A 22,594-nucleotide genomic window follows, 5' to 3' on the forward strand; every position below is an offset into this window, starting at 1 on the left:
GCTACAGATACTGACCTAGGTGAAACTTTGCTCTGACTTATTTCTATGTCCATGCAAGAAGATGAGATTATGATCAGGTGGCACAGAAACCTGGAATGGTGAAAAAACCAGGTTGCCACTGCAGATTCGGTGTCTAAGGTAGAGCATATGCCAGGGGTGTTGTAGGCACATGTGTGGGTTTTTGGTGGGAAAGTCTATGAGGAAAGGTAGCGTGGCAACAATCTTGATGCCGAAGCCCTGTCCTGGGAAGGGCTTGACCACATCAACCTGCAGTGCGTAAGTTCAGTGGGTGAAAAACATGTTGTGGCCTCAGGTTGGCAGGAGGGTAGAAGTCATCTGTTCTCGGAACTTCTTCCCTCAGAGTCCTTGGTCCTTCTCACCCTGGGAGGATGCCTGGAACCACAGGGCAGTTCATGGTGTATTAGCCTGTGTGCAGAGCAGAGCCTACCTTCCCCGACACACCTGGAGTCTCTCTCCAGCGGAGGCCCCCACGTTGTCTTTCTTTTTACAATGCTTTTGATCCTAAATGTGTAAAGTTCCCTGAAAACCCACTGATTCTCCAACACCCATTTGTTGCCCCCAAATTTAATTCTGACACAACTTAGAGTTCGCACAGACCCTAAAAATTCAGGGCTCAGTCTCACATCGCCATCTGCACTGCAGAGGAGAGTCACATTTCCTTGAAGCCCATCTATACTTCTCAGCTACTGCCTATAAATCTGAGACTCCCATAAACCCCTTTTCAAGTTAAATAATTTGATAGAATTACTAAAAAAAAAAAAAAAACTCAACAAATAACTCTAATTATATTTACCACTTTATTATAAAAATATAACTCAGAAACAGCCAAATGGAAGAGATGTCTAGGGCAAGGAACAGTTGTGGGTGAAGGTAATCCTGGAAATAGCTATATTTAAAGAAATTCCCCCATTCTTTGTATTCTCAAAGAACAGCTTAGTGAAGAGAAACGTGCTTCCCATTATGACTTTGAGAATGCTCCCCGCTGTCTTTTTAACCTATCACAAGATGGACACAGATTGAAAATTCCCATTTTTAAAAATGAACAACCATTCAGTAATTTAGTCTTCAGTGGTCAAAATAACATATTCGTTACAGGAACTTTGCTTGTTTCTCTTCTTCCAACCAGCCCCTGAACTTTGACTCACCCACCACCTCAGCAAACCTACAACCCTTATACATAACCCTCCTAAGAACAGGCTGACTTCAAGGTGAAACATTATCTTATCTGGGATCTGATTTTGCTGCCCTCCATCCTGTGCTTCCCTTCCAACCTTCCTTGTAAACTTGTTTTCTCGTCCCTATGAAATAAGACCCTTTTCCGCCTAACCTTTGAGACCCTCAAAGATCTAATCATTTGTACTTTTTCTTTGTTGCAATATTTCTTAGGTAACTTCTTAGACCAAGTCTAGAAACAGTCTCAGGACAATAACAATTCCATTCTAGAAAGAATCTCCCAACATTTCTTCTATCTCAAGCTCAATTGCATCTGTCTGTGAACTTCCGGCTTACCAACGTTTTATATCTTCTGGCAGTAACAAAGGCTCCTTCCATGGTTGGTGTGAGCAGGCTTGGATGCCTGCAGGGCAGACACCCAGGAATAATCAACTGGGCCTTCAGTGGTCCTCTTTTGCAGGGTCAAGGTGGGCCTTAGCTTTTAGTCAATGGTCTAAGAGTTCTACTTACCAGTTAGTCATTCAGTTAGTTTTCAATTTAAAAAATACTTCATGTTTGAAGAATCCAGCAAAAATTATTCAAATCTAAGGTATAAAACAGAGGAAATTACAGCCGGGCATGGTGACTCATGCCTGTAATCCCTGCATTTTGGGAGGCCGAGGCAGGCAGATGACCTGAGGTCAAGAGTTTGAGACCAGCCTGACCAACATGAAGAAACCACGTCTCTACTAAAAATACAAAATTAGCCAGGTGTGGTGGTGTATGCTTATAATCCCAGCCACTCGGGAGGCTGAGGCAGGAGAATCTCTTGAACCCGGCAGGTGGAGGTTGCAGTGAGCTAAGGTCTTGCCATTGCACTCCAGCCTGGGCAACAAGAGTGAAACTACATCTAAAAAATAAATAAAATAAAATAAAATAAAATAAAATAAAATAAAATAAAATAAAATAGGCTTACATCTTATAACTCATTAAGAAAAGCCAAAGTATCTATCCCTTTCAGAAAATAAACATGTAATTTAATTATGTTCATAACAAATCATTTAGTAAACAATTAATCATATGTGAACACTTCCAGTAGGTGCCAATTCCCAGCTCCTAAAACTTAGCATTACCCTCAAACGCCCAGATGGCAGCATATGGAATAGAGATATTCACTTTCACAAGTTCTCTGTTTTGAAAAAAAGAATAACTGATGTGATAAATTTATGTAATTTGACAATTAATCTACCTCATGGGCTTGCAGATATGTATTCATTTCCTACCACCGTAGTGGAAGACAGACTGTCCCTGTCTTTACACCTAGAAGCATTTCCAACACTAAGCTGTGAGATTCTGCTTGAAGTCCCCTCTCAAACAAATAAAAAACAGACCTGGAAAACGTGCTACACTCATTCTGCTGAAGAAATAGGTAAGTAACAATTTTTAACAAATGAAATATATTACTACTTAATTTTATTCAAAATTCACCAACTTAATGTGCTTTATAAATATTTTCATACCTTTGAAACTCTACTGATAAAACATAATTTAGAGTTAATGAAAAAGTGAAGTTAAAATGAATACAATAATATATTCAGGGTGACAAAATTAAGAGGTGACAATGCCAATTGAAACACAGACATATCTTACCCAAGGGTCAAGTCAGCCCATTCTATTACTTGGGATATTTTCCCTGCTCCCATCTGTTTCAGTGAAGTGGGTCATCAGCATCCTACCAGGAGCCACTATGCTGTGCTCCACTGTGTCCCTGAGGTGCATTTTACTTTTCAGGTTTTTGCACTGACGCACTAGGTTGGGTTTCTTTGTCCTTTGAAATATTTTCTCTCCCTTCACCAATCTGAGGACATTTTTTCCTCAATATCAGCATCCAGTTGTCTGGACTGCAATGTGTATCTAAGGAATGGAAACTAAGCGTTGGGCTAAGAAATTCTTAATGTCCTAAGGGGTTTGCTTTTAGCGCAAGGGTATACCTGGAGATTCCTTCCAGGTACAGTGAATCCAATCACTCCACAAAGAGGCTGCGTTCTCAGACCTTGGGCTGTTCCCTGAGAGGAGATGACACAAGGGATGCTATTTACTAGACACTTCAAGAGTCATGGCCAGTGTTGGCATCTTGGGGAATCCTCAAACAGTTTTGAAACTCAAAACCAAGAAAATAACACAGGATGGCTGAGGATGTATTGCCCTGTGAAGTTTCCAAAATGAAACCTCAACCCAAAGACATTCTGATGGGGTGTCTGTGCCAAGGGAAGATTAAAGAAAGGGGCACAAATATTTTCCTTTCTTTCTTTCTTTCTTTTTTTTTTTTTGTACTGTGGAGTGACAGGGGATTATTATCTGCTTTCATCTCCTGTAAAATGTTTACAAATGAAAAATATTTTTTAAGGGTCATCCACTGCTTTTTGAAAAAATGAAGAATTAAAATACTGTGTCTAAAGTGTACAATAAAGAACAGTTGATAATACTGTGAGTTACACAATGTTAGTTAGTGTTGGCAAGTGTCAGGAAAGAACCGGAAATTTAAAATCTGACTGCAAGCCAGAGTTAGGCTGGGGTAACAGGGAGGTAGATTTAAGGCTCTGCTTGCCACGCATTTGGAAAATGCATGAGAAAACGAATTCTCTTTTGGAGTGTTAAAACAACTAAAAAACAGGCGATTGTGTTGAGGTGGCTCTAGTGTCCTGAGCTCTGAGTGGAGAGACAGGCAAAGGCCTCCCTAGATCCAAAAAGCTGTCCATTCTTCTCCAGCTGTGCACCTGATTAGATACTTTCCACTCCAGCACCCATGATTGGATATAGTTCAATTCCCCATCACGCCCCCTCAGGCCATGAGTGATATATGTGATTTGACACTGGGTTGAATAAAGCAAGAATTACAGGTTTTTTCTGGATCCTTTTCTGGCAGGGCTTCCTCCATACACTGGACACTGGCCCTGCCTGTAAAATACTTGCATTTACATTTGTGTGTAAGATTATTTTTATTTATGAATAATATATATGTGTTATTCATACATGGAAGCAATATAATGACTATTATTTTAAAATTTCAGATTTTTTTACCTTCCTGGCACATCCAGGTTTTAGAGCAGGCAGCCTGAGATTTCAAAAATGAGGCAATTCTCTAAGAAATAATATGTGAGGCACATGTGAATTTTAAATATTCTAGTAGCTACATTTTAATAAATACGCCAGACATGCTTGCCTGTGCCTGTAGGTCGAACTGTTAGGGAGACTGATGTAGGAGGATCACTTGAGGCCAGGAGTTTGAGACCAGCCCAGGCAGCATAGAGAAAGCCATCTCTACAAAAAAAAAAAAAATTGAAAAATTAGCCAGGTCTGGTGCATGACTTCAGTCCCAGCTACTCAGAAGGCTGGAGCTGAAGGATCACTTGAGCCTGGGAGGTCAAGGCTGCAATGAGCCATGATCACACCACTGCACTCCAGCCTCACTGACAGAACAAAACCCTGACTCAAAAAACTCATCTCTGGAAAGGCATTTTCTTTTTCTGCAACGTAGCCAAATAGCTAAGTATGTATTGAAGCCATCCTTTAATTTTTAACAAGGCAAGAATGTTTTCTAAGACCCCAAACTCCAGATATGCAATGGGGCAAATCCTGAAGCGTACATGGATATCTCTCACAGCTAAAGCATTCCTCACCCCCATCCAGCGCTTCTTACCCCTGGTGCAAGAGAATCACCTACGGGGAGGAAAACTTTCAAAATCCCTTAAACCCAAGTTGTAACTGCTCAATTAAATCAGAATCCTTGGAGTTGGATCTGAAAAAAATATGGTTTAAGTTGTGCAGGTGATTACAATGTGGAGGCAAGCCACAAAACCATGGCTTTAACCAGCAGCTTTTGTTAGAAATGATTTCTCAAATGAATGTAAAAACGTTTGCTGCTGAATTGTGACCCTTCAATTTTATCTGCTTTTCCTACAAAGCATATTTTGCAGACCCAGGCTCGCTTCTCCTTTTGTTCCTGGTTCACCCAGTGCCGTGTGTGCTCAATGCATCCTGTGCATGGGTCACTGTGCTGTGTGCTCTGGCCTGGGAGAGCATCATTCTTCGGGGGGAACCTTTCTGAAAACAAAGCTGCATTCCAAAATGTTAAAACCATGCTACTTACTGTATTGAGGTAAAAATTAAAAGACCTAGGGGACTCATCCAAAAGTTAAAACATAAATAAATATCTTGGTACATTAATATACACCTGATGATGTCCTGAGTGAACATGCTCCACTTTAAAACAAAACAAAACATTACTATTATTCTAAAATATTAATTTAGGACTGTTATGCAGATATGTACTATTTAAATTTTTATTGATGAATAACATGCATACAGCAATATTGGAACAAAATATTTATGGAATGCTTGATGAATTATTACAAAATAAATACACTTGTGTGTCTAAGAATCAGATTTGTTCATGCCCTTGACACTTTCTCCTTCCCAAAGGTAACCAAGATCTTAAGAGCTAAGTGCAGATAAACTTTGTCATCTTCTACAAGTGTTTTATTGCAGATCATTGAAAATGTATACACAATACAAAAAAAGTATAACAGACCAGTCACTCAGCTTTAACAGCTACTAGTCATGTATCATTTTTGTTTCACCTATACTTCCAGCCATTCTCACCCCAACTTCATTATTTTTTAGGCTTTTTGGATAACATGTATATTCATTGCAAGGTACAATGTGAACTGTAAATAGTAGAGAGATGGGGTTTCACCATGTTGACCAGGCTAGTCTTGAACTCCTGACCTCAGGTGATTCACCTGCCTTGGCTTCCCAAAGTGCTGGGATTACAGGCATGAGCCAATATACTTGGCCTGAGAATTCATATTTCTAACAACGTACAAATCCATAGGGCACACATGACAACTGCAATGTCTATCTACAGTAAATACAGTTTGATGAATAAAATGAAAGGCAATTGACCTAAGGTGAAAAAAAAAAAACAAAAACAAAAAATCAAAGCATGGGTACTATGTGCTATCTGTAAGAGCATTTGGTTAAGAATAACAAACAAACCAGTTTTATCATTTTAATAACCGAAATTGGCAAAATTTCTAGTTTTTCTTTCATAAAAATGCTCTTTGCAAGAAAAAATTTTCATATAGTGAGAGCAAAAATGGCAACCATTTGCAAGTAAATGTCTTGTGAAATTAAGTAGCACATATCAAGCTCATGACGTTCAGATAGTTACCCCTAACTCAATCATTTACACAGCAAGTGCAGATAATTCTCATAACTCCCTATTAAAATTATATTTGAATGCCCTTACAAATTGTGACTATTTTTAAATAAAGCTCACTAACTAAAATTTTGTATGTGACATATGATAAATTCGCCTTCAAGTCACCTTACATTTACTTAATTTTATTAGCCAGTATCTGTCTACTACCTAATAATACTTGGGGATTCTCCCTCCATTTGCACAGGCATCATAGCTGGGAAACAGGGATTCAAAAAACCCAGGCTGTTCCCTACATATGTTTCCTCCTCAGACATCAGTTCGTCAGTCAATCAAGTCATGTGAGAGTGGAGGCCATGTATTCCCTATTATTTTTGGGCACTCTCCTCCAAGGAGGAAAAGGCCAGGAGGTCCTGTTAGAGGATGCACTCTGAGAGGCCAGGCTTCCTAAGGTGTGAGAGTTCTAACCAGCTGGTGTAGACTTTTCAGGAGTCAGGAATGAGGCAGGCATTCCAAACCTGGAGCTTCATCACCTTTTGTTTCATCTCAAGACAGTTCTGAGGGGCTGTTTTGGAACGTGTCTGCAAGGTGAACATTGACGAAGAATGTGGGCTTTGCTGTGACTCAGATGAGATCTTTCATGGGGAGGCAGGAATTCAATGCCCAGAATCTGGGCTGGTGTCTTTGAGGTCAGTAGGTTGCCTCTTTGTATCCAAGTCCATTGTTACTAGGTTGGAGGCTGGAGATTCTAAATGGCTTCCAGACTGCCTCTCTGGTTCTCTTTGGGAGATGGGGTCTGAAAAAGACAATGTCAGTATTTTTGGGAAATTCTAGAAAGTCTGCTTGGAAACGTGGGAAGAGCTCTTGCCTAGTGCCTAAATGCTCCATTTGCAGCTCTAGCCACGTAGATGCTTGGTAGGTATAAAGCTGGGTTTGCATTTATATCAGCAAAACCTATGTCAGAGTTGAAGAAGTAGTCAGGACAAAGTGTCTTGGTCGCAGGCTGGGGAACATCTTAGAAGCAAACTTCTAGCCTGCTGACTCTTGCAGTGAGTGTTGGTTCCTGGCTAAAGCGCCTTGAATGCAGCATGAGGCCAATCCATGAATCCAACTTCTCATGGAGAAATGTTAATATTTTTTCAGTTTAATGCAATCAGGGTGAAACTACCATGCTATTGGGTTGCTTACCTTTTATTATTTCATATAAAATCTAAGACAAAATACATTAAATGCTTATTGACATATGTATTTATTCTTCACCTGGCTGATAATATCTGCCTAATTTTAAACTTTCTTCCATTTTGTAGGTTTCAACTTATTTTATTGTAAGATATTATTAAATCTAATACAGGCATTGTCACTTTTACATATAATTTTATTTTATTTCATGTATTTCCTATTGGCATTTTACATTTAAATTATGGAGCACTTCATCATATAAAAAGCTTCATTTATATTTAAACAGTAAGTCTTTGGGTTTTTTTGTCTTGTAATTTCCATATTACATAGTAATGAAATAAACATTAATGTTTTCAGGGTATTTTAAATTTTAGATAATTACTCATTGTATTCATGTGAAATTTGTTTTTACTGCATGTGCGGGTTGGAGAACTGTTTTCACTTCTGATTCATCTTTACTCTTATCTCCTCAGAACTCATACCTCTTGCAGTTGGGGGATTGAAGTTTATAATTCCAATAAATGGGGCAAATTCAATAATAACATAATACAAATGAATTTGAATGCAGGACAGGTCTTCAAAGCATACACAACATGGGTCTACATATGTACAACAATAATAATTTATAAGTTACAGTTTGGATGGAAAGTAAAAGTACTGAAAATTTGTTAAAGTAAATTAAAATGGAGATCACATCTCAATAATCTCTGAGCAGACAAAATTAGTTAGGTCTCATAAGTCATTTCAACCTTGCTTGATTTGCAAATACAAGCAAAACTTAAATTATTTCTTGTAGCTGCCTATTTAAAAAAGAGAAATGAAGCTCAACCAATCAGGAGTAGCCAACAACCTTATATAAATAGAAAGTGTCCAACAAGGTAAACAGACAAACAAAAAACAATAAAAAAAAAAAATTTGTGCTACCACCAATCAAATGTTTTCTTTGTTTCTACATTTTTCAAATAAATACTTGCTTCTTACACTGTCAATAAGCACTCAATATCTTTCTGTCTGATATTTTATAATTTATCAATTGCTCTTACTCAAATAAACACTTTGCAAATTCATTGTGTCTCAAATTACTTTTTAGCAGAATAAAATAAACTAGGAATAAATATTAGAAAAATATGTACATAATATGGAAAAAACATGGAAAGTTTATGAAATATATGAATGTACACATAAGCAAATAGACAATTTGTATCATATTCTTAGGCAGAAAAACTCAATATTATCAATTGTCCTTAAAGTTATTTATAAATTCAATTTTGTTCCTATACTGATACCATTTAATATTGCAAGTAGACGTTACTATAAAATATTAGATAGATGAAAACACAAATAAGAATAGACAAGAAAATTCTTAAAAAAAAAAAAAAAACACTGGCAAGCCCTGTGAAAAATCTTGATTGATTAAAAATCTCATAGATCACTGAAACTAAAAATTCAGAAATAAACCAAAGTGCCTAAGAAAGTGTCATAGTGCATCCTGGCTGCTATAACAAAATACCTTGGACTGGGTAAAGGATAAATAACAGAAATGTATTTTTCACAGTTATGGAGGCTGGAAAGTGGAAGATCAAGGCAGCAGCAAATTTAGTATATGGTGAGAGCCCTGTTCCCCATAGATGGTACCATCTTGCAGACTGGATAAGGGCATTCCCTTCAACTTCCTTTGAAAGAGCACTGATTCCATTCATGAAGATGAAGAACTCTTGGCTTCAACACTTTCCCAAAGGCCTCACACCTAAAATTATACACATATGAATTTGAAAGAGGACATAAACATTCAGGCTATAGCAATAAAAACTACATGGGGGATGGCATCATTTATACATGAGGTGTAAAAATGTGACGTTCTTATCACAAAGGAAATAAATGATTTATTCTTCATGGCATATATCAAAATAAAGGTCCAATGAAAATATTGTTTATAAAGATAAATCTATATGGCAAAAAATTAAGTGTTGATAAGGTTAACCCTACAGTTTGCATCACGATGTTCAAGGTTTCAGGGGATGAGCAAGGCCCCGGAGTTTCATCCTGTGACATTTTCCTGAAAGTTGCTCATGCTGTTATTCAATTTGAAAGTAGATAATATTGTTTTTTTCTGTTCCGATATTTACTAAATTCAAAATAATATAGGGCTCTTTACACGTAATTCTCAAACAATCATCCAGTCAGTGGGGCTCTGCTGAGGAAGGGCACAGACACATCCACACAAGTATAATGTTCCTCAAATAGAAGACATCTCCCTGTGCTGGAGCCACCTATGTTGCACTCGATCAGAGGCTTTCTCAGGATAGAATTTCTCTGCAGCCCTACCACAGTCTTAACCCTGATAATCCGACTCAGAAGGTGACGGATGAACACCCACCCTAGGGTTCTAATGTAATGGATCCTCTCTTAACAATCCCTTCCAGGGATCTGGGATCTTTCCTGGATTCGTCGGCCACACACAGCTAGGCTCAAAATTTGAACAGAAACTTTGATCCTCATTGGCCCTCCTGACCTGTCCTACCAGATTCTCTAGAAGTATGCTTCTCTAATTGCTCCTGAGACACACTATCTAAGGGTATCTCCCTGTGCCAATATAATTGATCTCATAAAGTGAGAAGGGAAATAGGCAAGAGTCCAGCTAGGCTAGAAGCAGTGTCTAGGGTTCCTTACCTGATTTATGTCTCTGACTTACTTAAATATTGACAAATACAGATTCATCTCTACGTGGTAGAAAAACAGAAGGAGAAATCCCAGTTCATAGAGGAAGAAGAAAATGCAATCAATGCTGTCTAGAGTCCCACTTAAGCTCAGCCACAGGGTGCTAAGTCTCTTCAGGAAAAAGCAATGGTTGTCCATCATCTGAAAAACTGTGGCCCTGAACCAGGGGCACTGAGAGTGCACACTGCCCGCTAGAGTTCCAAGCCTACATCGCAGAGAGATAGAATAGTCTCAAAGGATTCTTAAGGGTAATGTGGAGACCAAAAGGAGATGAATCCGCAGCCTCTGCCTTACCGTCTGATCTAACGAATAGTACTTCCAGACCTTTTTGTGGGCTGCACCAGGGGTTATTCAGAAAGGAAAAAAGTTGTTAATGTCCCACCATTTCCCGTAGCTTCCGAGGTCTGTGTTGTTCATTCCCCAGGTTACAGGTTGTTGTTCTCCCACTACTTCCACAGAATCAGTGTATCTCATTCCGGTACCTATAATCTCACTTTTATTCTAGTCACCCTCTACTTTTTTCTAGACATTTTATCTAGTAGAGCCAGGTAAAATAGAGACAAGAATATTTACATAAAACTTAACTAGAACTAAGTTGGAGTCCCATAACTGCTACTAGGCTGGGATGCAACTAAGAGGATACAAAAGCCAGGCTTGCCTAGAATTGCAGTTATCGGAAAGAAAGTCACATTTCACCCAGGAATTATTAGCATGAAATTCCAACTTTGTGAAATAGATTCCTAGATCCCCCAACCATTTCATCCTCATCTTGGAGGCAATCAGGAAGAGATAATAAACCATATCTAATCAACAAATTATCTAACCAACATGTGTGGAAAAGAAGAGAACATCATAGAGTTGGCTCATTTTAGTACATGTGGTGAAAAACGCCACAAAGTCAGCGCTCAATTGGTCTCAAAAGCCTAAAAGATGGCACAGATTAGCTTCAAGGGACACATGGTGTGGCTGGAGTCGGCTTACTGTTATGCTGAAGATGTCGCGAGTGGTGACTGATATCTCAAGAAGTGGGCCAAAAGTCCACTTCTGGTTATTCTGCTAGGTATGGTGTAGGAATTCTTAAACCATGAGACAAACAGGTCAGCTTTCACCAGCAACCCCAAGTCTGGCTTGCAGTATTAGACTCTGCATTAGACACGGATTTAGGCTCAATCTGCAGCTTGATTGTGGTCACTCTCTAGAAAACAAACCCTTACCATGGATTTCTAGATGAGTGATCCAGTTAGATCAGCATCTGAGATTGTTTCTGGTTTGCAGCCCAAAAGACATTCAGCCAGTCTACAGTTTCCATTGTAGACAACCAAACAGATAGAATATGTGCAATTACCCCAAACCCTGAGTTCTGACCTTTGAGAGGAGCAACCACTCATGTCAGGTTCTGTATGGCTGGCGCAGATTAAACAGCCACAGTGGCCCAGTGGACATCATGAGGTTTCACCTTCCCTGACTCATCTATGAACCAGGACCAGTCATATAGGAAATGCTCAGTAAATTGGGGGCCCCACAGAGACAGCAGCTTTGCTTCAGAGGATAGAAGGAGGCACAAAATTTCTACCAGCTAGGGATGCTCTAGCCCTCTATGGGTGAAACTGAGTTTGGCAGGAGTTCTGCAGCAAGCTCTTAGCTGACTTTCAAATCAGTGTAACCAGTAGTGTGTCACTGAGTCCAAAAGGCCAAAGAACACTTCTAGGTGGAGTCTAGTCCTTTACTGGAGGCTCCAAATGTCAAAATCAAGATTTTCTTGACCTCAGGATGAATTGATCAATGCAAATCTCCCCAAATATTTTTACTCAACCTTGATTGGATAGTAAGACTCCAGATTTTTTAATCCTCACTAAAAATAAATATCTGATTTTTTCACCTGGGATCTATGTATGTGTGTTGGAGCATGCCTTTACCAATCAGCATAAAGTTACAACTCTCCTTTAGCTTCTACTTTCTACTTGTGCAGAGTTTAAAATACAGAGGTGAGAGCTTAGGGTTTTCTGGGTCTTTTGCTAAGCATGTGCCTGACCCTGAGCATCGCCATTTCCCCATTTCCTTCTTGACCCCGAAGACCATTACCACAGTCCCAATTCCCAGCAGCTTTTCCTCCTAGAGCTTTTTGGCATGATTATTCTTAGACCCAACTGATATCCTTTGTTCCTGGTGGACTGTGTAGTTCATTTCCATTTAAATGCTTTTACAAACATTAAGCTATTGATTTAAGATTTATCTGCTTTTTAAATTAAGTAATGCTGCTGTTAGCTTTCCACAGGACTTGAGGGTTTAAAAAAAGGAGGAAAATAATTATTTTATACCAATAGTATGAAAAAGAGACTGCAGATGACTATATTAATAGCAGCCAGAATAGACTTAAAAACTTTCAAGAGACAATAAGACATCATATAGTCATAGAATATCCATTTGGAGGGAAGATAGAAATAGTTTAAACCCATATATAATAATTAAACATTTAGATATGAAAAGCATAAGTTGACAGAATTAAAGGGACAAATAGACAGTTCTAAAATAATAGTTGAAGATGTTAATATTCCACTCTGAGTAATGAATAGAAAAATGAGATAGATGATAAATTAGGAAATAGAGGACTTGACTAACTCAATGAACCAAATTGATCTAACAGACAGATACAATATACTCCATCCAACAAAAGAGACTACACACTCTTCTCAAATGCACATGGGGAATTCTCCAGGATGGGCTGTATAGTAGATCTCAAATTAAATCAGTAACAGAAGAAACGCTAGAAAGTTTACAAAATTGTATAAATTAAACAACATACCCTTAAACAACCAATAAGGAAAGGAAGAAATCACAGAGGAAGTAGAAACATACTTACAGAGGAAGAAAAATGAAAACAAAACAGATCAAAAGTTATGGGAAACAGCAAAAACAGTGCGAAGATGAAAAGTTTGCAGCTAAAATAAATTTTAAAAGAACAAAGATTTTAAATAAATAATAACTTTATCACCTAGCAAATTAGAAAAATAAGACCAAATTAGATGCAAAGCAAAGAGAAGGAAGAAAATATTAAAGATTTTAGCAGGGACAAATGCAATACAGGTTATATGAACAACAGCATTCCAAAAAAAAACAGAAGTTCATTCTCAGTTCTTCAAAAAATTAACAATTGGCAAACTTTCAGCTACACACAAAAATAATTAACAGCATATTCACATACTAAAATGAGAAATGAAAGTGGGACATTACTACCAATTCAAAGAAATAAAATGTTTTTAAAAATGTACTGCGAACTACGATAGGATGATAAATTGGAAAACCTAGATAAAGTGGGCAGATTCCTACGTATACATGACTTGATTACAAATAAATACAAAATCTGAATAGATACAAAACTACTAAGGAAATGGAATCAGTAATTAAAAATCTCTTCTCGAAGAAAAGCCCTTGTTTTTCTGGCTTCACTAGTGATTTAGATCAAGCATTTATAGAACAAAAATCCTTTCCAAAGTCTACCAAAAGCCCGAAGAGAGCAGTTCCAAACTTATTCCATGATGCCAGCATTAGCTCACACCAAAGCTTGACAAAGAGACTACAAAAACCCATTGACAAATATCCCTTATGAACACAGATGCAAAACTACTCCGCAACATCCTAGCTAACTACATTCAGCAGCATACTAGCAAGATTACAACCCACGACCAAGGGGAATTTATTATTGGAATGTAAGGAAGTTTTAGCATATGGCTGGTTTCAGTGCAGTGGTGTTTACAAATAATTGATCACAACCAGTATAGATTTCTTTATTCTTTTTCCACTCTCACTGGTTCACTTAGCTAGCCTTTCTTAACAAATGTTTAAGCATATGAAAATTAATCAATGCATATGCCACATTAACAACATTTTTAAAAATATTCTCTCATTAATACAGATAATGTATTTTACAAAATTCAAAATATTTTATAATAAAAACAATAAATTAGGGATAAAAGGAAACCATCATTGTAAAATTCACATATAAAAACCCATAGCAAACAACATATTCTAGAGAAAAAGATCACAATTCTTTCCTCTAAGCTCAGAAGACAGACTGAATGTCTGCTCTTGCCAGCCACTTTTATTCAACACTATATTAGAAGTTTCATTCAGAGAAATTAAAAAAGACAGTGAAATAAACTGCATCAAAGTTGGTACAGAAAATATATTCTTATATGTAGAAAATCTTTAAGGTTCCACAGAAAAAAAATATTACAACTAATAAATTCAGCTGAGTAGTAGCATACAAAATCAACATAGAAAAACAAACTGTATTTTTGTAGTAATATGAATAATCTGAGAAGAAAACTCTGAAAACAATTCAATTTACAATAGCATCAAAAGAAGAAAGTACTTAGGAAGTAACCAAGAAGTAAAATGCCAATTACTTTCGTGTAGATATAAAAAAAAATCAATTTTTAAGTTTATGGGGAATCTCAAAGATCCTTAAATTGCAAAAATAATTTTGAAAAATACCACAGTTAGGGAAGTCACACTTAATGATTTCAAAACTTACTACAAAATTCCCAAATAGCATGCTACAAAGAGACTAATGGAGTAATACAGAAAGCCAATATAAATAAACCCTCATATATATGGTCAAATGATTTTTATGGGAAATGAACTGCCTTTCAAAAATTAGTGCTGGGGAAATTGAGAGCCCACATGTAAAAGAGTGAAGCTGGGCCCTTAACTTCTACTATAAAAAAAAAATTAACCAACTGGATCAAAGACCTAAATGTAAGAGCTAAAACTACAAAATTCTTAGTATAAAATGTAGGTAAAACATGTCATAACACTGGATTTGGCAGTGATTTTTTTTAACAGGACACCAAAAACTCAAGAAACAAAAGAAAAATAGATAAATAGGACTGTATCCAGAATATACAAAGAACAATTCAGCAATAATAAAACAAACTACTTGTTTAAAATATGGGCAAAATACTTACTTAAACAGACATTTCTCTAAAAATTATGTGAAGTGGCTAATAAGTCCATGAAAATGTACTCAACAAAACTAATCATTAGTAAAATGAAAAGCTAACCCCAAATGACATATCACTTAATACGCATCAGCATAACTACTACCAAAAGAAAAAAACAAAACAGAAAATCACAAGTGTTGGTGGGGAAGTGGAGCAATTAGAACACTTGTACGCTGTTGGTGGAAATGTAAAATGCTGCAGCTGCTATAAAACAACAGCATAGTAACCAAATAATTTACACACAAAATCACCATACGATTCCGCAATTTCACATCTGGGTATGTAGCAAAATATGTGAAAGCAAAGACACAAAATAGTACACATACACCTAGGCTCATAGCAGCATTACTCACATCACCCAAAAGGTTTTTGAATTACCCGTGTCGTTTGAATTATGATCAATGAATAAATAGATAAAATGTGATTCATACATACAGTGGGATATTATTCAGTTATGTAAAATAAGGAAATTCTGACACATGGTACGTCACACATGAACCTTAAGGACATTGTGCAAAGTGACATGAGCCAGTCATAAAAGGACAAATACTGTATCATTCCACTTATGAGATACTGAGAGTAGTTAAATTCTGGAAACCCACGTGGAAGAGTGGTTCCTAGGAGCTGGAGGGGGAGTAACAGGGAGCTTTTATTTAATGTGTATTGAATTTTGGTTTTGGAAGTTGAAAGAAGGTCCCTATGAATGGGAATAATAGTTGGAAAACAACGTGAATGTAGTTAATTTTTCTGAGCTGCACACTTAAAATAGCTAAAATGGTTAATTTTATGTATACTTTGCCAAAATATAAAAAAAAATTTAAATAAACTATAGCTATCTGAAATAACATGAATTAATATCATAAATATAAAGTTGCAATAAGGAAAGTAGATGTAAAAGTATACATATCATATAATTTCACTTATATAAAATCCAGAAAGTGAACACAACTGAGGTTCTGGCTTCCAGTAATAATGAAGCAGACTAGTTCGTTGAATAACTGTTTCACAGATAACTATAATAAAGCTTAATAAAATACTACATTTTGCCATATAGAAACGCGCACTGTTTAAAGACTGAATGAAGATTTTATCTATGTCACTGTAGAAGAGATAAGGATTGGGGTTTGAATCTATTCAAATTAACTCCCTCTTAAAATAATAATTTTCAAAGAAATACAACAGAATCCAGAGTCCCTGTAGTTCCTATTTACACAATTTAAAAATTCATGAGATGCGTGAAGAAGCATGAAAATGTAATCTATTCACAAGATAAAAAGCAGACAATAGAACCTATTCCCAAGATGTGCAGGATGCTGCAATCAGTAGATAAGATTTGAAAGAAGCTATTGTAAGTACGTTCATGGGGGTAAAGGAAAACAGTCTCATGACAAGTGACAAGATGTGTAACTGTACACTCCCAGTCTTTTGGTGACAGGGCTGTGGGACTGAGGAGGGAAATTAAAGAAAAATAAAATTAAAAAGCAAGAGGAATACATTTTCTTGTATTAGGCTGACTTGTCCCAGAGGCATCAACAGGCACAGCCCAGACCCAGGAAAAGTCTTGATAATATTATCTTATGTGCTCTGGAGGCTCTCCCAACACTCCCCCAACATAGGGAAAAGAAAAACAAATTTCCTTTGTTTTACGAAATGAGTTTATAGATTCTTGTTCTCTGTAACTAGTGACTTCAAGCATTCTGTTTTATCGAAGAAGTACAATGAAAGTCATGAGAAGCCTGAGTAGGCTGAACTATAGCTGCTTAGGCACCATAGTGAGGGTTATAGCATAAGCCCCTGCCGAGGGAAACCTAGAAAATGGACATGTGGGTTGCTTGGCAATGGTCTTGTGCAATCTTGTCTTTGTCCTGCCTCTGTATTCCTGCCTTCACGCCACTGTAAGCTTGCTTCAAGCTGGCCCACCCCCTTTTGTGAAGTGTGTCTAAAAGTCAGGTTCTGTCTTTTTTCCGGGCCCAGTCTTTTTGATGTGAGTTAGCTGGTCCAGAGTTTCACGCGCATCCGTATGAAGAGACCACCAAACAAGCTTTGTGTGAACAATAAAAGCTTATTTAATCACCTGGGTGCAGGCGGGCTGAGTCTGAAAAGAGAGTCAGCAAAGGTAGATAGGGATGGGGCCGTTTTATAGGATTTGGGTAAGTAAAGGAAAAAGGGGGGTTGTTCTCTGGCGGGCAGGAGTGGGGCTCACAAGGTACTCAGCGGGGGAGCTTTTGAGCCAGGATGAGCCAGGAGAAGGAATTTCACAAGACAGTGTCATCAATTAAGTCAGGAACAGGCCATTTCCACTTCTTTTGTGGTGGAATGTCATCAGTTAAAGCAAGAACCGGCCATCTGGATGTGTACATGCAGGTCACAGAAGATACGATGGCTTAGCTTAGGCTGAGAGGCCTGACACTGAGTGCACTCAATAAAAATTCTCCTGTTTCAACCCGAGGTCTCTCTCATCCTCCTGAATTCCGCAACATGAGAATTCCAGCATGCACCAGGTTCACAGGACAGTGCGCGGTCACTGAAAGAAGAGTGGGGCGGGGAGGGTGGTGCGCGGCTGTGGGCACCTCTTGCGCTTGCTGGGAGATGTAGTCTTACAAAGACTCCCAGCCCTTTGGTCACAGGGCTGCAGCACCACAATTCCAGCATACACCGGAATCAGGGGCAGTGCGCGCCAGCAGAGGAAGAGGTAGAGCTGTGCGTGACTCGCTGGGCTTGATGGAAAATGTAATCTCATGAACACTCCTTAATGAACAGTGCGCCTCACTGGAGGAAAAGGCGGGGCTGTGCAGGCCTTGCTCTTCTTGCTGAGAGATGCAGTCTCATAAAAACTCCCTACCCTTTGGTCACAGGGCTGCAGGACTACATTCCCATCATGCACCGGGATCAGGGATAGCGCATGTGCCTGGGCGAAGACACAAAGCTTTGTGCGCCTCCTTTGGCTTCCTGGGAGATGTAGTTTCATAAAGACACCGAGACTTTTCATTACAGGGCAGCAGGACTACAATCCCAGTATGCACCAAGATCAAGGATAGTGTGCATAACTGGAGGATGAGGCGGGACTGTGCACGCCTCGCTGGGCTTGGTGGGATATGTATTCTCATAAGCATGCCCAACCCTTTGGTCACAGGGCTGCAGGACTACAATCCCAGCATGCACCTGGCTAAGAGACAGTGCCTGTCACTGGAGGAAGAGGCGGAAGACTACAATCCCAGCCAGCACCGGGCTCACGGAAATTGTGCGTCACTGAAGGAAGAAGCGGCGTTGTGTGCTACTCGCCGGGCTTGCTGGGAGTTGTATTCTCATAAGCCCTCCCAGCGCTTGCATCACAGGGCTGAAGGACTACACTTCCAGCCCCAGCATGCACTGGGCTCGGGGACAGCGCGTGTCACTGGAGGAAGAGGGAGGGCTTTGCGCTTCTCTCTGTGCTTTTTTGGGAGATGTAGTCTCATTAACCCTCCCAGTCCTTTGGTCACAGAGATCCAGGACTGCAATCCCAACATGCACCCAGCTCAGGGACAGTGCGCTAGTCACTGCAGGAAGCGGCAGATCTGTGTGCACCTCCTGGGCGTACTGGGAGATGTATTCTCATAAACACTCCCATCCCTTTGGTCATAGGGCTGCAGGACTACAATCCTAGCATGCACCCAGCTCAGTGACGGCGCGCTAGTCTAAGGAGAAAGAGGCAGGGCAGTGTGCGCCTTGCTGGGCTTCCTGGGAGATGTAGTCTCATGGCCTCTCCCTGCCCTTTGGTCACAGTGCTATAAGACTACAATCCCAGCATGCATGGGGCTCACGGACAGCTCGCGTCACTGGAAAACAAGGGGAAGGTTGTGCACACCTCGCTGCGTTTGCTGGGAGATGTTGTTTCATAAAGACTCTCAGACCTTTTGTCACAGGGCTGCAGGACTACAATCCCAGGATGCATCGGGATCAAAAACTGTATGCGTCACGGGGAAAAGATGCGGGGCTTTGTGCCTCTCCCTAGGTCTTCTGGGAAATGTAGTCTCAAAAACACTCTTGGCCCTTTCGTCACAGGGCTGCAGGACTACAATCCCAGCATGCAGCGGGTTCAGGGACAGTGTGTGTCACTGGAGGAAGACTTGGAGCTGTGCGTGCCTCGCTGGGCTTGCTGGGAGATGCAGTCTCATAACTACCCCAGTCCTTTAGTCACAGGGCTGCAGCACTACAATTTCAGCATACCTCTGGCTCAAGGAGAGTGCACTAGTCACTGGAGGAAGAGGCAGGTCTGTGTGCGCCTCGCTGGGCTTGCTGGGAGAGGTAGTCTCATAAACACTCCCAGCCCTTTCATCACATCTCTGTAGGGGTACAATTCCAGTATGCACGGGGCGCCGGGGAAGTCCGCGTCACTAGAGGAAGAGAAAGGCGTGTGAGCGCCTTGCTGGGCTTTCTGGGAGATGTTGTCTCATTATTTCTCCCAGCCCTTTGGTCACAGGGCTTCAGGACTACAATCCCAGCATGCACCCTGCTCAGGGACAGCGCGCGTCACTGTAAGAACAGGTGGACCTGTGCTGTTCTCGCTATGCTTTTTGGGAGATGTATTCTCATAAACACTCCCAGCCCTTTTGTCACTGGGCTGCAGCACTACAATCCCAGCATGCAACGGGCTCAGGGAGAGTGCGCTAATCAGTGGAGGAAGGGGCTAGGCTCTGCACGCCTGGCTGGTCTTGCTGGGAGATGCAGTCTCATAAACACTCCCAGCCCTTTGGTCACAGGACTGCAGCGCTACAATCCTAGCATGGACCGGGCTCAGGGAAAGTGTGCGTCACTGGAGGAAGAGGCAGGGTTGTGCGCGCCTCTCTAGGCTTGGTGGAAGATGCCGTCTCATAAACACTCCCAGAACTTTCATCACTGGCCTGCAGGACTACAATCCCAGCATGCGCCCGGCTCAGGGACAGTGCGCATTACTGGAGGAAAAGGCTAGGCTGTGGACACCTCCTTCTGCTTGCTAGGAGATGTAGTTTCATAAAGACTTCCAGAACTTTCATCACAGGGCTGCAGGACTACCATACCAGGTATGCACTGGGGTCAGGGACACGGCCCGTCAGTGGAGAAAGAGGCGGGGCGGTATGCGTGTCCTTAGGCTTGCTGGGAGATGTATTTTCATAAACACTCCCAACCCTTTGGTCAAAGGGCTACAGGACTAGAATCCCAGCATGCGCCAGTCTCCGGGGCGAGGCACAGTTCTGGAAGAAGGGGCAGAGTGCTACACGCCCCACCTAATATGCTGGGAGCTGTAGTCTGTTAACTGCTCTCAGCCTGTTTGTCGGTAGGCTTCAGAAATATAATCCCAGCATGTACCAAGAACCGGGGTGCATAGCCCTGGAGGGAGGGAGAGAGCGGTGTGGGTGTGGACTTCCCGGTGTGCAAAGCACTGCTGAGTTCTTATGCTATGCCGACTCTTTGCCAAGGAGAATGAGTACAGAGGTGGACCTGGAGGACAGGTCTGCGCTGAGCATTGAGAAGGGTATTACCCTACGTAGACACCTTACCTTTGCCCAAATCAGGCGGGTTGTCCTCAACCGATTGGCCCTATCCTTCTCAGGTTCTTCTTTCAGCTGTACCCAGGGTTCTTTCCAGAGCATTGCGCCTTCTGCAGCCCAGGGCGCTGCCTTCTTTCCTAAACTTCTGTGGAAACTGTCCTGATGTCTGAGACACTGTCCATTGTGCCGCAGCCCTCTTTTTACTCTAGCCAGAGCTCATGCTCAACAGCTTTTGAGAGAAATCTTCCACGTGGCCTGCTTATGAACAGCTTCAGAACTCTGCAGGGGGTGACAACGTCTGTGCCTCCCTGGAAATGTCACTCTCAATGGCGCCTTTTTCACGAATGTGAAAGTCAAGGCATCAGGAAGGTTAATTATTGGGTGGCACAAAATCTGCTAAGAGCAAAGGAGAAGACCCCATTTCCGAGGAGTGAGACTTGTGAGCCATTTTCATCCACCCATTTAAGCGGACAAGCTCCAAAATGCAAGCTGAAGCTGCTGATTATTTAGGCATTTTACGCTTGAACTCATCAGTCTCATCTCAAGTCACGCCTGACTTGCCAGTGTCTCAGAAACACAGATGGGACCTGATCTCTCAGGAACAGATAGTGTTCCAGGTTTGTTGGAGCGACATTTAAGATGTGGAGCACTTGGGGTCCTTTGAAACCCGCTATCTTCATTAGGGACTTTTACTTCTAGACAGCATGTGCATTTTGATTTTATCTATCCTCAAACTGAACTTTTGCTCATTTTAATAGTAAAAACACATTCCTGGGTGGAGACTTAATATGCTAATGAGACATGCAATGTATGCACAAATATGTACAGCTACTGCACATGTGCACCCAGAAAACGACTCAAAACCTGCTTCCTATAACACTTCTTTCCACCTTCTTATGAATAATCACGTAAAAGTCCCAGAAGGAGGGTTTCTTCAGTAACAATTAATGCTGTCTCACTCTTATGAGCAGGCTGCCCTGGAATCTCTTTCTCAGAATGTACCGTCTATTCTGCACTTAATTTTCAAAGTATTCTTTTGTGTGTGTGTGTGCAATAAATTACTCTATGCGGTACTTCTTTTGCTGCGTGTTTCTTGTTTAAATTCTTTTAAACTAAGAAAATAAGAACCAAGGTATTACCTCAGCCATCAACATTTCTTGTGCCATGGCCCGGAGAGATGTCTGTCCGCTTCATTAATTTCACTTTCATTTTACTTGCAGTGAATACTATGGCACTTCCAGACTACCTGGGTAACTATCGCTGGTTGTTCCAGCGCTGTTTCACTAACGTTCTGGGGAAACCCTGTCCCTTCAGGCTTTATGGATTTCCCAGCTCCTTGAAATTGTTCTTCAACAGTCTTTCTTTGCTGAACAAAAGATGCACAGTCATGTAGATGCCCAGTCGTAGGGTTTAAATCTGAGCATTGCAAGTGTTATAATTGGGCATCATAAATGGCAAGCCAGTGAATTAGGGAAAGGCTTGTCAGCCAGACATCTGCTCCCCAGCGAGCAGTGGGGGTCATCTCGGCAGGGCTGGAGATGTCCACCGCTGGTGAGATAGGACGGTGTATGGCAAATGCCTATGACCTCCTAGAGCTTCAGTTAATGGGGTTTCGAGGGGATGCACTGGACACCTTGGTGGTTCCACTTGGCCCATGGGGATGCCCATAGTCTCCTGGACTTTAGTACATGTTCTCTCGTTGCAGGATTCTCTCAGCACCATGGGAGTCACTTCCTCTATTGACACTGAAACACACCTGGGATGTATATTTAAAAATTGAAACAGCTTTTGGC

The 22,594-nt window shown here is 40.5% G+C and overlaps 1 long non-coding RNA gene across 1 annotated transcript; it reads left to right on the forward strand.

Moving 5' to 3' along the window:
• Positions 1-19,911: 19,911 nt before the first annotated feature.
• On the forward strand, positions 19,912-21,874 carry LOC134809405 (uncharacterized). The gene is made up of 2 exons (XR_010155010.1): positions 19,912-20,333; positions 20,864-21,874. It is a non-coding gene; the product is annotated as an uncharacterized LOC134809405 (long non-coding RNA).
• Positions 21,875-22,594: the final 720 nt, after the last annotated feature.

This window comes from Pan troglodytes, chromosome Y (genome assembly GCF_028858775.2).
Source record: "Pan troglodytes isolate AG18354 chromosome Y, NHGRI_mPanTro3-v2.0_pri, whole genome shotgun sequence".
NCBI lineage: Eukaryota > Metazoa > Chordata > Mammalia > Primates > Hominidae > Pan > Pan troglodytes.